The sequence below is a fragment of the Amblyomma americanum genome, chromosome 6 (genome assembly GCF_052857255.1).
Source record: "Amblyomma americanum isolate KBUSLIRL-KWMA chromosome 6, ASM5285725v1, whole genome shotgun sequence".
In the NCBI taxonomy this organism is placed as follows: Eukaryota; Metazoa; Arthropoda; class Arachnida; order Ixodida; family Ixodidae; genus Amblyomma; species Amblyomma americanum.
The window spans coordinates 20,152,721-20,167,460 of NC_135502.1; the positions used below are offsets into that span (position 1 = coordinate 20,152,721).

The 14,740-nt window shown below is 49.1% G+C and overlaps 1 protein-coding gene across 1 annotated transcript in view; it reads left to right on the forward strand.

Moving 5' to 3' along the window:
• qless (decaprenyl diphosphate synthase subunit 1 qless) overlaps positions 1–14,740 on the forward strand; it is a 49,975-nt gene that overhangs the window by 15,104 nt on the left and 20,131 nt on the right. The window lies entirely within an intron of this gene.

Genomic DNA, 14,740 nt, shown 5'->3' on the forward strand with positions numbered 1-14,740 from the left:
GTCCGCCTGGCTTGACCTTAAAAATAACGAAAACTCAGTCTGCGTTTGTTTTTCCCTCCTCGCTATTTTCGTCACGTCTTTCGAGGAAGAGCAGTTGAGCCTCCTCCACATTCCGTCGCGTGTTCTGCATGACCGCCAGGAGGATTCGGGTTTTCGTTGTGCCGGCGCTTGCCCATTTCGCGCGCTGGCCTCGGTCTGCCAGAGTCGCAGGGCTTCGCCACTGGGCTCTTTTGGAAATCGCTCTATCTGCCCGTATCTTCCTGCCTCCCCGCCGTAGTCGAAGTTTTAGCGAAAAGCACTTCGCTCACTTGTAGTCGAGCCGGACTTCTTGGTTCCGGCTACGTCCTTTTGCATTTGCGATGCTCAAAATCCTCGGGGAAAGTGGCCCGGTTGTACTGTTTTATCGCCACAGTAGACGCTATGAGTGTCAGCACTAGGCGGGGTAAAGTAGACACCAGCGCTGACCAGCAACTGAAAGGTTCATTGCAGCAGTCGCGGTTTATACGAATAGAATCCGGGCACTAAATAACGAGTCTTTAAAGAAAAACATAGAGCGAAGTTCGTTACATCCTCAGCCATCTGATACATGAATGGATGTACCTAGAATTCTGTGAGTTCGAGTCCTGGCTCCGCTGAGTATTCTCACGGGTGGTGGTGATTGTTGCTAGGAAGGGGAGGGGGGGGGGGATACTGGTCTCGACGTATGTTGGCCCTTTGGGGTAAAGAAGTGCTTCTGTAAGTTCGGGGCGGGAGGGAGAGGGGGCATAGTAAAGGGCACCCTACGTCGCCGGTGCTTCTTCAGTCGTGTTCAGGTTTTTAGAGTGGACTAGAGTCACTAAATAAAGACTTAAAGAGTACCGTCACTGCAGTGCGGCGGTAAGCAGGGGCGGCCATTTTGTTGTTTATCATTGTTGCCAGATTGCCGCTTCGGCGACCTCGCCGCTAACTTTGGCCCGGCCATTTTGTAAACAACGCTGTTAGCCACCCTGCGCTGCGGCGGGGATCGTAGCCGTACGGCATGGAGCCGCTCAGATGCAAACGGTACAGCTGTTGCCTTCAGTTTATGCTTTCGTCGTGCGGAGCTGAAATGCTGCGAGGCGCGGAATCCCTGGTCACTGAGTCGGTCACCGGCAGCACTCGCAGCGTCGCAGCACTAGGACTACCACAGTTGCCCGACTGAAAACGCATAAGCCACAAAATGGCAGCCCCCATGAACCGTCGCAGTGTAAACAAGTATCACGTGATGCAAACTGACCAATTATCGTGGCGGCGGCACAGAACAATAGGAGAAAAGAGTGCCGGTACTCTAAGTCTTTATTTAGTGACTCTAGAGTGGACGACTCCGGCACCTAGTCACGCCTGTTCGTCCCGAAGCCTAGTATGTCTCTGCTAAAGGTAACCAGACTGCGTGGTTTGCTTCTCGTTCGTGTAGTCGAGTTCTTCCATAAAGAACAGAATTCTTGAAAGGTGAGGACAAGGGCTCTCCCTACCTTACAGTGATTTAGGGGGCTGGCGTAAGTGCTTCGTTGTACAATTGAGGAGAATAAAACTACGAAGCCTGGTTACTTTTGGCCGAGGCGTATAGTACGTACTGCTTTGCGCGCGTCGCTCGTGTGGCCATCGCATGCTGCCCGAGTGGCGCCGCGTGAGCTGCCCGGCCGTTTTAGGCGGACTCGGCGCGTCTGCGCGAAATTCCAGTGTATCGCGGTGCTCTTCGTATCATGCTCCGAGCGAAACTCGGTCAGAGCAGCGGGAAATCGCACTCGTGACCTCGATATGGAGTCAGTCTGGCTTCCATCCCGGAGAACGAGAAAAAAGAAAGAAAACTGCGGAATGTCGAAAGTAACATGGCCATTTTTTTGTTTGCGTCTTTTTTTTTTCTGCACCCATCTTCTTTCGCGGAAAATGTGGTTAGCCTTAAGCGAGAACCGTGCTGTCGTGAATGGTTGAGTGGGGCGTGCACCAACGGCGTGCGATCTGGTGATTCTATTTTTTTTTTCTGTTATCGTAATGGGCGTGATAAGTGTGGAGATGGAAGCCAGCTGTAAGGCGCTGAAGGAAACCGAATTCATGATTGAAGTATAAAAAAAAAACCGTGTTTTACGCTGATAGAGTCGGTGGACATTGACGGTCGGACGAGGACGCGTAATTTTAAATCGACAAATACTTTCGCGGAGCGAATAGGTGCGTCGACGCCTTGCCTCGAGGCCGTCATTTAGCTTGTCTCAGTTACGGTGGAACGAGTTAACTTTATGCACGTCATCAGCAGCAGCCTGACTACACACACAGCGGGGCAAAGGCCTCTCCCATGTCATTTGCCAACTGCGCCCACCGTATCCCCGGGAACTCATCCGCTCACCTAACTTTCTGCCGCCACCTGCTACGCTTGCCTTCTCTTGGAATCCACTCCGTTACCCTTAAGGACCAGCTGTTATCGTGCCTTCGCAGTACATGCCGTGCCTAAGCCCATTTCTTCCTCGTACTCAGATTTTATTAACTATTGTGCCGTTTTAATCTCGCTTTCTTGTCTTGCTGTCGAGGAAGCTTTTGTTAGCTTAATGTCGCCTCTGCTGTTGAGTCGATCACCGAGATCGGCGGACGAGGACAAAAGATGAAGCGGGGATGTCTGTTAATCTTGTACGCGATGGCGGCTGAAAGGTCTTTCTCTGTAGCCATCGCCTATTCTTTCTTTTTCATTTGTGCTACGTGAAAGTAACTGTCACACTCAATAACCTCGTTTCCAGTATCCGACTTGCGACGTCTCCATAGCTCCATCTCCATCTCAAACGTCGGCAAAGGAGCGCTGGTTGGCCTCTGCTGTCGTCTCCCGCCAAGGCCACGAGTCGCGTTCGGTGTCGATTCTCTCCGATGGAAGCAGCGGGAGTCTGTCGCGCAGCGGGGCCGATTTGCGTAAGCTTCGCGCGTCTCTCGTTCCTGGAAGGCTTTTGATTGCTACGCACATGTTACGTACGAGAGGTTGGGGAAACGTGATTGTTTGTGTTGCGCTTACGCTCGCTGAAGGCTTGACATGTTCGGAACCGCAGCTGCATGTTCCTCTTGCGACTCGAAGATATAAGGGTTCGGGAGCTTCTTTATCTGCCGGGTGTGGATAACGTCATGTGTCAGAGCCGTGGTTATGCTATAGTTGCGGAACTCCCCATAGAAACAGGGTGTCAAAGTCTGATGCTCCGATTAGGCCGAAGCTCTGGAGTTCTCAGACTGTAACGCCATACTTTCGGCGTTCAGGTGAGCCGCGCAGTGCTTTTCAAAGTGCGTATATCGAAAAAATACAGCTGACTGCGTAGATCGTAGGTGGCGCCACTATCTGTCAATCTCGGAAATCTAGCTTCTCGTCATGGCTAGCGTGTTTAGTCGTGGAGTTTCGTATCTGGTAGAATTTAAAAAGCTCTGCTCATGTATTAGTGCTTTATCTCAGCTGAGCTGTTTATTAACGCAAAGTATGTCCCGAAGCGACTCAGACTACGGCGTCCCTCATAGCCCGAGCCGCTTCGGGACGTTAAACCCCCATAAACCAAACTAAGCCACATACAGCTCCAATACACGATCAACCGCGCGCGACTGTTTCGTGGTGGAGCCGTGGCTAAGGCGTGGAGGGTTTCTTCAAACAAATCGGTACTCCGTACACGTACAACTGTCTAGACGCCTCCTCCTGATATTCACGTAGCGAACGCGTATTACGGGGGGCGCAGCAACGAAAGCACAAGGCTGCAGAAAATTTGGCGGTGTACTGAGAGTGCCCCCCCCCCCCCCCCCCCCCCCCATTATGCTCCGTCTTGATTCCTCAATGCGTTTGCCGGCAAAAGTGAATGACACCCGCTTGCGAATATCAACCAAGGTAGCCCTTCAACTGCCGTTTTTATTTTTCCGACAGCAGGTTATCGCCATTTCGCGATTGCCGTAAATTACTCGTTTCAAACAAGGTCAAGGTTTATTGGTTTCCGCAATTAATACAACTTGTAACGTTTGAAATGACTGTATACTGGGACCCATGACTGATCAATACAGCACCAAGGAATGATAACAGCAAAATTAGCGCACTTGTTACAGCACACAAGAAGCAAGGTACGAGCAATGCCACGCAGAAATGCGGTCAATATTCATAATGATACGGTACTAATATTATACAAAAATAAAAGGGAAAAAACATTAGTTTATCAATAGGGAGACCTCCAGCTTATTCTTGAAAACATTGTGTTCCAAACATGAAATAGCTTTAAAAGGTGACGTAATTTTTTGTAATTGTGGACTTTTGTATGTACAAAGATTTTTTTCTAGCTGCAGACCTAGTGAAGTTGTAGCTAGTCATCGAGATGGGATTGATAAATTTGAAATATAGTGTTTGATTTATTAGCTTAAAGAAGGTGAAACTGAAAAAAAAAAGACAGTGGCGAACTGATAGAATGTTGTGATCATGTAACAAGGAACAAGCTTTAGCAGATAAAGATTTATATGTGATATAATGCGGATAGCCTGGTTTTGTAAATGTTGTATACAGACGTTAAGTGGGAATGGTAAGCATTTCCTTATGCAATAACGACGTGAGTGACGTGAGCATATACGAATGCGTAATACAAGGGTAATGTTGATGTTACAAGAAAAAGATGGTCGAGTGCTATAATGCCGAACGCACTTTTTTTTTTTCAGATGGGCGGTATCGGTGAAAAATTCATGTTAAATCCTGAATAACGGCCGGAAATCTACTGTAATCAGACGCTGGAATAATAGTAGAACAGAAGATTAAAGCCGATGTGCTGGAAATAAATTTGCCACTATTTCGAAAGACCATAAATATGGTTTTAGTGAGATTTATGATTCCCTGATTATCGAAACACCATTTCGTTACCTTTCTCAATGCAATATTTAATATGAACAGTAAATGCCCAATATAGAGAGCTCTGAGATACGCCTTGATTTAATATTTTTAGCTTGTGAGACAGTTCCACTGATATTATTTGTTTACGATAATGCAGATAGCATTTGAGAAGGCGTGACTCAGGGCCTGTAACAGAATAACGACAAGTTTCTTTTAAATAAAGTGGAATGGTTAATCTTGTCAAAATCTTTAGTGAAATCTAAACTCGGAACCAACAAAATCACCATTAACGATACAATACTTGATGAAATCAGTCAAACAGATAAGAGCTAACCAATTTCTGAATGATTTTACTGAGAGATGATACATTTGATATGGGTCAATAATTAGAAATTATTAGAAACTTGAAAGTAGGAAAAACCGCAGTTTTAATGATGAGACCAACAATACTACAAAGTGGATCAGAAACAAATTGAGCTACATGTTTCAGGTGTCGAGAGGATATTCTATCAAGTACAGAACTATTTTAAGGATAGTGATTGACAATCGTAATTCGAGAGGGGAAACAGGAAAAATGAGTGATTTGTAAGTTTGATATTAATTTCTGAAATGAGTGGGCGACTATTTTGAGATGTTGAAAATAAGTCACTGAAAGCATTCGCAATATTAGTGGGCTCAGTACAATTTGTGCCATTGCAATTTATTTCTGTGAGGCGAGTAATTGCGGAGGGTGAGTTGAGGGATTCACTTAGAAGTTTTCATTCCATTGTACAGTTCCTGCTCATAATATGCAGCAGTATTAAAAGGATGTATCATGTTTTTTTGTATAAATTTTCTTTTCCCCGCATGCTGCTTAATAAACTGTTTGTAAGGCAACGATTATGGGGAAATTTGTCATTAATTTTACATTTTACTGGTGGTGTACTCTCAGATACGCATGTCGAAAACGGGGCACAGCATTCCATCACTTGCTTCGGTTTATTCAATGAGAAGCACGGAGACCAGTCTGTAGTATTCATAGCGGTGAGAAATTCTCTGTTAAATACAGAGCTGTACAAAAATGAGCGCGATGGAGGAGGCGCTTCACTGTACGTGATAAAAATAGGAAAATGATCTGTAACGTCCAATTCGAAGATATTGGTTAGGGCATGGTCAATTAATGAAGTAGTTCCATTGGAAGGGCACCTAGTTGGGGTATTTACGATATATTCGTAGCCAAATCCACCGAAACAATCGATATAGGGAATATTGCAGTATTATTTGCATCCAGTAGGCTAATGTCGCCTATGGCTAAAACGTTCGTGTTTTCGAAAGAAAGTTTGTTTAACGTGGCATTGAGAGCCAGCAGAAACTCGGGGATTGACGACGATGGTGTGCGGTAGACACAGCCGATGCATACACTTTCGAGAGTCAGTGGTGAAGAAAGATTGATTAGTGTGTATCCATAGAGATCCGCACAGGGTTACATATGCATAGAGAAATCGACGCCGATATAAGACTTGGGGGAAATAAAATTGCAGCGCCCTCATGGCAACTAGAAGAGCGAAATCAGTATTCTGACGAATAATATAAGAAACCAAATAAGTTGTCGTAAGAACTGGAAAGCGAGATCTCAGAAACGCAAATTAAGGAACATTAGTGTTGAAAGAAGTGATAAAGTTATCGATAGATACGTGGTCTTTCCTGGAGCTGTGCACATTGAAATGGATAAGGGAATGATTACTGCTTGTGAGGTTGTGATGAAGCTTATCGCGAGTTAAAAGAGGCATAATTGAGTGCTGAGCGCGGGCTCAGCTGAGTATGAAGCTGCGGATGAGCCCCAACTAAGTGAAAACCTGGAGGTCTGATTCAGAGCTTATGCGGAAAACCGTGCTGTCGCCTGTCTGTTTCACGTGCTTTTATGTGGCAGTTATCTGTCCAGAGATGCTGCAATTCCTTTTCCTTCTTGAACACCCGCGCTTTGGCAAACAATTTCGTGTTGTCAAATGTGAGGTGACCATTTACATAAGTGCGATTGAATCGCCAAGGAAACCAATTTGGACGGTTTTGGGGCGAGCCTTACGTGCCCAATCGACGCACGTAGCGAGCGATGATTGTTTTTTCGTCCTTGTTTTCAGTGGTGGCACGATAGACGATGTCCAAGTCAGCAGAGTCGCTTGGGCACTCGATGACGTCCTCAATGCTCTTCAGTATTGCTCTACAGTCCTCGCCTTTCGTTACAGTGACTCCCTTTATTTCAGTGTTGTTGACCCTTGATTATTGCCCAAGTCGTGCAACTCTTGATCGGCGCTTCAACTGTCAGCGATTTGTTTGCATGATTTCAATGCTGGATGCCGAGGCGCTATTTTGCTCCTCTTTTGCCCAAGGTTTTCACTTGTAACGCTACTGGGTTAAGGCTGTCGATTTTCTCTGGAGCCTTTTTAACAGCTTGCTGCTCGCCAACCTTCTGCAGGTACTACATCGACACCGTGACGTCAGTGTCGTTGTAGCATGCACTCCATGGCAAAACACAGACCCCGCTTAACTGTGCGCGCATGTGTCTATTAATTGCACACATTATGCAAGCGTGACACAACACAGACACGTCGGGACAGGCACTCCGCGAGGCTTGTTTGTGTTGGCTCTGTGCCTACGAGACGCATGTCTCGCTCGCTTTGTTTCGTACACATACTGTGCAGGACAAAAAGTAGAAGCGGACTGTCGTCTTGGCGCCGTGCCAAGGCGACGGAAAGGCATCCCCTGCGGGGCGGCTATTCCTGCAAAGCAGCGCGCCTTCGCGCTTCCCTTGCTGTTTAGGATAAAGAGGAGTTGCTATCCGGGACTAAAAGTAGCGGTTACGTTCACACGCTTGGTGTTCTTCCTTAGTTACCGGAAGGGCCATTTGTTAATCTTCCTACTTTCTACGTGCCGCGTTCAGTTCCCGTTAAAAAGAAGAAAAAAAGCGTGGGGGGGGGGGGGGGGGGGGGGGGGGGGGGGGGGGGGGGGGGGGGGGGGGCGTGCCTTTCCTACCTGGTCGGAGCAGTTGTCAGAATGGCGTCTAAGGGAGAACAAAGATGGAGAGAGAGAAAAAAAGGTAAATGGGTGCCGTTTGAAAAAAGAAACGAAAAAAGGGAAACGGTGACGCGACTCGGTGGTTTCGTACCGCAATTCCAATATCCTGTTATATGTGCACGCGGTGGCTGTGTAGCCAGCCGGCTTTGTGCGCGTACGATGTCCCGTTTCCGAACTGTGTCCCCCCCCCCCCCTTCCTCAGCCTCCGTACAGGTATACTAACGGGCGCTGGGCTTTCGTTTTGATTCCGCGCTATCGCCGCGTACCTGAGCGTGTTCAAACAGCGTGGCTGCCCACTCGACCGCTTTATCCCGCGCCTCGAAGGGTCGGCATCGTTCTCCGCTTATAAGACGCGGGGAACAAGATGAGGTGAAAAAAAAAAAAACAGAGGATGAGAAGGAAGAGAGATCTGGCGCCGCGTATTTGGTGCCACGTATTCGAGAACAAGCCCGCCGTCGTCCGAAAATAAACGCTCTCCGCGGTTGTCCGCGGCACTTCCTACATTTTCACTTCCCTCTCGCTGTGGACGGACCCCGATAGGCCGAGGGTGCGCGCTGTCGAGCACACACGCCAGCGGTCGCCGACACCCGGAGAGACCAGTTTTTTTTTTTTTGGGAGGGGACCTGCGCAGTTCTGTTATCATGAGCGGCGCGCAGGCCGGGAACGGACTACATAATGTTTCAAGAATACAGGCTAACTTTGCATAACACAGCGCAATCGCTGTCCATATATTAGTGTGTGTCGTCTTCCGGACTGTACCGTATACAGCACAGTATAATGCTATAAATGAATGTATAGTAGTGGGAACGCCTGTACTGTGTAGCGCGGTCGTTTTGAAACAAGGTATCTTGTGTGCGCTTAGCCTTGTTTTATGGATGGGCAGTGCTCGACCGTCCGACCAGGGGCGGCTATAGACAGGGGGCGGACTGGAATCGGATACACGCGTGGTTTCCCGGGGGTGCCTCATGACACAGCGCTCGAGAAGCGCGGATCCAGTGCGACATGGTCATACATACACCAGCAGGGTGCGAAAACTAAGCCGTGCATTCGATACGCATTGGCAAGCAACTCAAGTAGAACAGCTGTGGTGACGTGGTCGTGTGGTTTTTTTCACTCGGTATAGTGCGGTCACGCTGTGATTTTCGAGCATTTAAATCCGGCATTTAAATGATGGGCGTAACGTTCAGAGAGGAGCTGAAGGGCCACGAGAAGACACCAAATTTTTGGCTGGCGCGTTTTTTGTTTCAAACGATACGTATCGGCCCAGGACGCATGATACACGCTCCGCGATTCATATATGCGCAGTAAATAATTTATTATTGCATTGTTTATGCTGAATGATTTCGGTTTCTGAGCGCCGGGGATTGCTATGACGTCACAGACAGGAAAGAGCAGTAGCCCTGGCCACGTGGGCCCCAAAAGTTGTGACGCACGCACTGCTGCGTCGCCTGCTCTCGTACACACGCTGTGCATATACCAGCGCCTTTAGAAATCGGTATGCTGTAAAAATCCAAGCGAACGAGAGACGACACCGAGTTCTGAAACCGAGCGACTCGCTTGGGCCGATGTCAGTCGGCATACCGCGTGTATGCCAACGCTGTTTCTGCGCTGTATTTAGCTTTGCCACACTATGCCGATGCTCAGCAGACGTCTGTGTCGGTCGTCCGTAGCCGACAGTGCGTCAGTCGGCCGATCTCCTGATCAAATTGCAACGACACGATGCTTCGCTGTTTGTACCGACCAGTACCCGTCGCTGTCTGCACTTCGCCCCGCCCGCTCAGCCGCGCCGCGAGACTGCTCCGGGTCCCGTGGCTGCTGCTTTCGATATCCACTGCTCGTTTTTTTTTTTCTTCCTTGCTCGTTTAGCAAACAGTCCGTATCTTGGCTAAATTAGTGCACAGGATTCGGCATTTACCGCGCGAGTACGTAATTCCCCCATGAATGCACCTCAGGGCTACTTTCATATACACGGCAGCATGGGTACAGGCAACAGCTGCGCGTTCTTTCGGCATGAGGTGTAAGGTGCGTTCTACTTAGGTTAAACTGTTTCTTCTCTTCTGCGCCGGTTTGGTCATGGCGGCGTTGTGAGCGAAGGACCACCTGCCGCCCCAAGTCACATGACCTTGATACGTCATCACAGCCTGCCCACTGTGGCTTGCGGATCATGTGTGTTTCCTCCAGTCTTTTTTTTTTTTTTTCACAGTTCGATAACACTGCAAGAAGCGCCGATGAATGCGAGCGCCAGCCTGTGGAACGCTTCATAGCTAGGTTGTTGACACCCTGCAGGAACGGCGTTTCTCGCTAATTGCGTCTGATTTTTCTGATGTGTCCAATATTTTGCTTTATGTTGCTTTATCCGAAAGTATGTTCGGCGCCAATTTGCGGTAATTAAAACGGCTTAATTTGTTGTTCACAAGAGACGCCGGCGACGCATTGCACGGTCGGTGGCGCCTCCCACTCATTATAGGTGTAAGCAACCGCGACTTCAGGTCACTGCTGTCAAAACTGTCCTCGATGACCATTTGCATTCGCTAAAGCTTGTGAACTCGCTCTCTACAGTCGTTGGCATCGCGCATACGAACTCTGCTCTGCTGTGCGAGCAATTTGTACGCGTGCCCTCCTTTTTTTAAATTTTTTAAAATTGGTTTTTGGGAAAGGAAATGGCGCAGTATCTGTCTCATATATCGTTGGACACCTAAACCGCGCCGTAAGGGAAGGGTAAAGGAGAGAGTGAAAGAAGAAAGGAAGAGAGAGGTGCCGTAGTGGAGGGCTCCGGAATAATTTCGACCACCTGGGGATCTTTAACGTGCACTGACATCGCACAGCACACGGGCGCCTTAGCGTTTTTCCTCCATAAAGACGCAGCCGCCGCGGTCGGGTTCGAACCCGGGATCTCCAGATCAGTAGTCGAGCGCCCTAACCACTGAGCCACCGCGGCGGGTGCCCTCCTTTTTTCGTGTGAGATTTTCGCGCTCTGTGCGCGGGCGAGGGCCGCTGCCTATCTTGTCGCTCACCGGTCTTTACAACTGTACCCTAGCCTTGTACTTAACAGCGGAGGCGAAACAACCATCCGATTTATTTCCTCTTTACTTTTAATACTCACACCCTTGCGCGGGTCCCGTCGCTGCGTCCCCCTTACTGGAGGCAGTTATATTCCCATTAATTAATAATGATCACGATTCCGCGGACTCGCTAGGCGCACTCGTCACCGAAGGCGGCCGGCGTCCCACTAAAATTCACTGTTTACCGCTGGTGAGTGTGAACGTATGAAATGTAGTCGCTCGTTTCGTTTATTCGTAATACGGGTAAGCAGCTCGTCGTCTTATCGGCTTGAAAGATTCGCTCGGCCGCCGATGCAGGTGCATCGGCGACGGCATATCTGCCGATCGCCCGTCGACGCAGTGCCTTGCCGATGTCGTGCGTCGCGTTACTGTGCTGTAACGTCACTAATATTAACTGATATTCTACGCATGCTCATGCGTCATTCACTATCGCTCCAGCGTGGGCCTCGATCGTGAGAAAGAGCGTTGAAAGACTCTTTGGAGCCGAATTATTAAAATATATTTTAAACCGTTTTTTTGCGTCCAGTGCTAGGCCGTGACTGACCTTTTGTACAGAGGGAGCCTGCAACAAGCTTTTTATTGCCTCAACATTTTGTCTCGACCCTTTTAATGGTGCCCTAGCTGAAATCAAGAAGAAGTGAGCATGGGAAGGGCATGTAATACAATAATAATAATAATAATAATAATAATAATAATAATAATAATAATAATAATAATAATAATAATTGGTATTTGGGGAAAGGAAATGGCGCAGTATCTGTCTCATATATATCGTTGGACACCTGAACCGCGCCGTAAGGGAAGGGATAAAGGAGGGAGTGAAAGGAAGAAAGGGGCGCCGGTAGTGAGGGCTCCGGAATAATTTCGACCACCTGGGTATCTTTAACGTGCACTGACATCGCACAGCACACGGGCGCCTTAGCGTTTTTTCCTCCATAAAAACGCAGCCGCCGCGGTCGGGTTCGTAATACAAAGGCAAGATAAAGTTTGGCCGCAGCTGGCACAGGACGGGTTAAAAAAGTGATATGGAAGGGGCCTTTGTACTGCAGTGGACGCAGTTGAGGTGGCGATGATGATGAAATACGGTAGTCTATCCGCTCGCGTGCACTGCAATCGTTTTCAGAGATGTATTTGGAGCTCGTTGTCACTTAATTCAGACACCAGCAGGGTATAAAATCAGTGAACTGGACTTAGCTAAAGCACGAGAGTCAAGCCCCGTTGTTACTCGTGGTCTTTGCGACGAAGGTGGCCGTATATATATGGGCGGAGGTGTTGGTAGTGAGAACATGGCGCACACGAAACGACGACGGAACTAAAGGCGCACAGATGCGTTCGAGATATGTGGCCAGCTAGCAGCCTGGGCAAAGCCAGCTTCGCGGGCACCTCCATTAAGGCAGACCAAGTACCGGCAGCGTCAAATGAAATGGGAACAGCAAAACGATAGTATTTTAGCTGAGGCAGACTGAATACCGGCGCACTTGATTTCCACTTTGATGACGCGAACACAGCTTTTCTTTGTTATATAACGGACCACTTCCGTATTTCTTCTGCAGCAGCTATTTTTGTATTCTCCTGTTCGCATTTCGTTTGACGTCAGGTGCACTAAGCGGGTTGGAGTGAAGTCGGTTATTAAAGTGATCCCACTTGCCACAGAAAGTGTGGCATGCTGATGCGAGTCTAGCGCTTATACGGTGGCGCCGTTCGCGTAACGGACGGAATGTTTGCGAAAGCTTCGCGCAGCCTCCGTGGAGACTTGGTCAGCAACCCGCTGGACGCCGCTATCTGAATTGAAGGAAAATCTGACGACTAGAATGTTCGAATACCTTCCATTGGATTATAATATGGGATTACACTAACCCGTCTACACGTCCGCCTCAATCCACCACCTAATCCCCAGAAGTTCACCCATTTTCTGTGGTAGGCCTACGGCTTCCAGAATTGTAGGGGGGGGGGGGGGGGGGGGGCGTTTGGAATATTTGGGGGTGGGCCAACTTCCGAGTACTATCGCATTTTCTTCTTTAAGAATGTGGCTAAGGAGGCCCAAAGATTTTTGTTTAGATTCCATTTGTACAGTCGGTCGTGGAGTGTGTGGAATCGTGGCAGACTATTTATTTCTGCTTGATCAGGAAGTCGGTGTTCCGAAAAGCCTGGAAGCAGGACATCAATGCTGCCCCCGCCGGAGCGAACGCGATCTGGCTGTGTAACGAGGGAAAGCCAAGACAAATGTTTTTCCGCGATCTTGCATCCTTGTCCACGAATGCTGCTGCGACGCGAGCAGCAGCGCGGCATGTTGATATTTTGCCGGGAGCGCCGGCTGCGACGCAGACAGTTGTGCTGGAGGCGCCGGTATCATATAACGACATGTGATATGTTGTACGTACCGTTCATGCATTGCAGGCTGTAGAAAGAATAAGCCGGGAATAAACTCGTTCAGTGTTTGGCAGCACTCGTGCCTTGTACAGACAGTCCACAGACCTGTCTAGCGCTCGAACTTCGTACCGTCTGCGCTGCGCAGCCCGCAGAGTGACGTCTAGCGGCAACGCCTGTTTAGATATAGCGCACCTTATCGTATTGTTTGAGCATCAGACATGCGCCATCTCGAACCAAGCGCTGCCGCTAGACGTCACTCTGCGCGCTGCGAAGCGCAGACGGCAAGAAGTTCGAGCACTCTAGACAAGTCTGTGGACCACTGTACATAGCGCCGGTCGCTACTAGTTAGTCACTCCATAGTCGGATACAGCTTAAGTCTGCAGTGAAGCTCTGCCCACATTCAGGGCCGCCGCACAGTATTCCTCAACGACAAAAGAGCAGTTCGTTGTTAGACCCTTTCTTGTTACCTAAACAAGAAGCTAAAAACCACCGGACGAAATTAGAAAAAAAAAATCTTGATCGGAAGTGCCCGTGTGACTGCAGTATAAGCCTAGACAAACGTCGATGTGTTGTTCGCTGCGGTACCGCTCGCAGACGGGCCGTGTGCCGCTGGTGCCTGTAGCCAAAAGCAGCAATGAGAATTTTCGTTTTAACAGGCCAGTCAGTTTCGCGGCAGTGGCTGTGCCGTTCTCCGGCTGTTCACGACTCCAGGCTCCATCACAGTGGTCGTATTAGTACGATTGTCCTGAAGAAAGCTCGAAGCCTCCGTAGTTCTAGGATCACGTGGTAGATGAAAGAGGAGCATTGCGTGATCACTTTCTGGTCCTGAGGGAAAACCATGGTGGGAGATCAGATGCACCGACGGCACCTAGGATTTTTTTTTTCCCCTAGGCGTGCAAAGCTGGCGCTGCTTCGCAAAGGTGGCTACGGCGGAAAGTCCGGCAGAGTTAAAGCCCACAGGCGCGGAGAGAGGGCGCGGCGGCCAGTTACGGCCACTGGCGTTATGCAAACGAGGAGGAAGAGAAACAGGAGGAAGCCCCCCAAACGGCGCGGTTCCTGGTTGCAGGAGAGTTTCGTCGAGGGCCAGCGCGCGAAAGTATTATGCCGTAGCGTGTCCCATCCGCGCAGAGATAAAAAGCGGTTTGGATTCGTTTCCTGCCTCCGGTTATAGTTGCGGCACAAATGCCATTACACGATTCGTGCCGGTTAGCTGCTAGCGCGCGTAACCGTTCTCCTCCTGCGTGATTAGGGCCGGCGCGCAGCGAATGCTTTTACCTCGTCCAATTTTATCTGCCACACGATGCATCTACAACCGGCCTGACCCGCTTCTTCCAGACAGCGTTCCCGCCGCGATGCGATAGAATCGTCTCTGGACCCCCTCTCGCTTTGTGGGAGCAAAGGAAAGGCCTGCGCATAAGTTGCG